The sequence below is a fragment of the Oryx dammah genome, unplaced genomic scaffold, assembly GCF_014754425.2.
Source record: "Oryx dammah isolate SB20612 unplaced genomic scaffold, SCBI_Odam_1.1 HiC_scaffold_2, whole genome shotgun sequence".
Lineage (NCBI taxonomy): Eukaryota > Metazoa > Chordata > Mammalia > Artiodactyla > Bovidae > Oryx > Oryx dammah.
Window position 1 is genome coordinate 113,068,836 of NW_024070186.1, and position 3,021 is coordinate 113,071,856.

The 3,021-nt window shown below is 43.4% G+C and overlaps 1 pseudogene; it reads right to left on the minus strand.

The window, feature by feature from the left end:
* Positions 1 to 1,536: 1,536 nt before the first annotated feature.
* LOC120852733 lies at positions 1,537 to 2,650 on the minus strand (annotated as a pseudogene).
* Between the last annotated feature and the right edge of the window lie 371 nt (positions 2,651 to 3,021).

Here is a 3,021-nt window from a genome sequence, read left to right on the forward strand (position 1 = left end):
CCAGTCAATCCTAAAGGAAATCAGTCCTGAATATTCATTGGAAGGACTGATGCTAAAGCTGAAACTCCAATACTTTGGCCACCTGATATGAAGAACAAACCCATCGGAAAAGACTCCAATGCTGGGAAAGATTGAAGGCACGAGGAGAAGGGGAAAACAGAGGATGTGATGGTTGGATGCCATCATTGAGTCAATGGACATGAGTTTGAGTAAACTCATGGAGTTGGTGATGGACAGGGAGGCCTGGCGTGCTGAAGTCCATGCGGTCACAAAGAGATGGATACAACTGAGTTACTGAACTGAACTGATGTAGAAATATGAAGTGTCTATTTTAGATATCAGACAAGAGCAGAACTAAGTATTACAATTTTACTGCAGCATTTTAAAAACCAGCCCTTCACCACAGTGTGAGATATAAATGCAGGTGCACAAGGGCACATGAGACATAAAATGTAGTAGATCGGTTGCTGCTATAGACTAAAGTCTATAGTCACAGACTGAAAGTAGAGAGTTATGTTATTTGCGGGGAATGTTTTGTACCTCAAGCCCAGGAGACAGCATCTCAGCAGCTCTGATAAAACAGCTCTAAAGAGGCTGGTGAAGTCAGGCTGTATACAAGTTTGCAAAAGAGAGAATAGGCAGTCTGAACATCAAAGATCAGATATCAAGTTATGGGAAGGTGTAAGCCTCTGGTGGGAAGGTGTAAGCCTCTGGGCTCACTGAATTCGTTCCTTTCGTATGCACCTCAGCTATCTGGGACCAATCCTCTTTCCTTGTTGACCTTGCTTCTTGCATTCTCACAGTTCCTCAGTGATCACCATGCCGGGCAGGGGATGGCAGCATCTGCTGGATCACAGTTTGGGGAGCCCTCATTCACATTTGGAGGCCAGAAATCAATCACTGATAGCTGTGACCTTTCTTGTTGGTTAACATGGCAGAAGATATTTTCATTTCACACTGCCCTGCCAAATACTTCGAAGCCCTACCCAGGTCCTACTGCAATACTGGTCGTGCCAAGAGTCTTACAGAAACAATTCATTAAAAATAATGATAACAAAGCAATTAAAAAGACAAATCAAAATGCCTCAGTGACTACATGTCCAACTCAAACTTTATTTAAATGTTATATTTTCCTCCCACTAATAAAGCTTTATTTCACTCAAACTTGAACGATGAATCTTCCATACTGAAGTATCTTTGTTGCCTAAATAATTGAAAGGAAAAAAACAAAATGACTAGTAAGGAAAAATGTAGGGTTTAACACATCTTTTAATTTGTTTTAAATATTTAAGGTTTTAAAATTGCTTAAAGTTTTTAATCTCAGGTAGGAAAATATTATCTGAATTGAATACCCTAATGGTAAACCACTGTAAAATGTTTTCAGCTGCATCTGAGGCAGAGGGCCTAGTGATTATCTTCAAAGCTCCCCAACTTTCTTCATGAGGTCAGAAGTACACTGGTTTGTTTTATTGCACCATCCATTAGGTGATCTAAGTTGCTTTTCCTCTGGCAGGGACTTTATTTGTCAGAATGGCACTATGCTTGACCTCCAAATTTGGCCCACAATTTACTGATGAGCTTCATAACCTTTGAGTTACCCTGCTATTTTGACATATTTGCAGGGTTCTTGGCTACATCTTGGAAGGCCACCATAATTTCTGGGTCCTGCATGGCTGCAAGGACCTCTGGGTCACTAAAAATTTCTTTCATCCAGGCACTCACGGCATTCCAGGCATGCCCCCCTCCCATTCCATGCATTCCTCCAGGAAAATTACCAGGAATTCCCCCAGGAGAGCCACCTGGAAAAGAACCTTACTGAGCTCCTGATTGTCCCCTGGCTTCTTCCTCCCTCTGGGCTCTCTCATGTTCTTCCCAAGCCTTCTTAACCCTTTCTGTTCTTTTTTTGATCTCTCACTCTTTGGGCTTTTTGCTCATACTTTCTCCAGTATCAGCAATTTTCTGGGCCTTTGGGTGAACTTCCATCAGCATTGCACTAGCATCTTCATAATCCAGCTTACAGGAAGAGGCAAGATCACTGGCAGCTTCTTTCTGATGGCCCAGAAGTCTGTGTGCTTTCCCTCGCTACATGGATAGCTGAGCTGCATCCAGATTTATTTCAATAACTCTTCCACAGGCTTGGATGGGAGCATTTCCCTTCTGTAATTTGATGAAGACACTGGTTCTCTGGGCACACAGAATGGCCACACAAGGGGTTAGCTTGACAGCATCTTTAAACAACTCATTGGCATCCTGTAGCTCACCATCATCTAGGGCGTCAATGGCAGCCACTTATTTTTTTTTAATCATTTGCCTGGTCCATCATCTCCTTAGTTATTGCTACATTTTTATCTCCCATTTCTTGAGAGGCATTATGGTCTGGTTCAATCACACCTTCATTATCAAATTCTAGATCACTTTCCTCAGTTGATGGCTTGTCTGTCTTTATGTTTTCCTTCACCTTCTTACTATCTGCTTTTGCTTCCTAAGCGTTTAATTCTGATTTAGTTTTATGAGAAACAGGTGACATTTTAGCCCCCACACTCTCCACCCACTCCCTCAGGAAGCTCATTTCCTCTGTGTTCAGAACACTCCAGTCCTGCTCACACATTTACAGGAAGGCTCCAAGCTCTCTCATTTTGTGGGGGTCCATGGTCCAGGAAGAAGTGGGAGGTGGTGGGCCTAAGCTGCTGGCCAGATGCCAGGCCTGGGCACTACTTCAGCATGACCACATAAAGGGGAAGGATGCCCCAAGGCTGAGCAAACTAAACCTCCCCGGCCACTGGCTCTACCCACCCAACTACCCTGGGTTCTTCTCCTGTTCATTCCTACTTTCTCTACCTCTGCCCTGCATGCTGGTTAAAACCTTCCAGAAGTGTGGCTGTTCATGCTGTTGCCCACCTCTCCACGCATGCATTCTTATATTAACTCAAAACCTGTGCTCTTGAGGGATCAACCATCCAGTGTTTTCAAGAAGGTGGAAACCTTTAGCCCCTGAAGGAGGTTATTTAGAATACAATATTC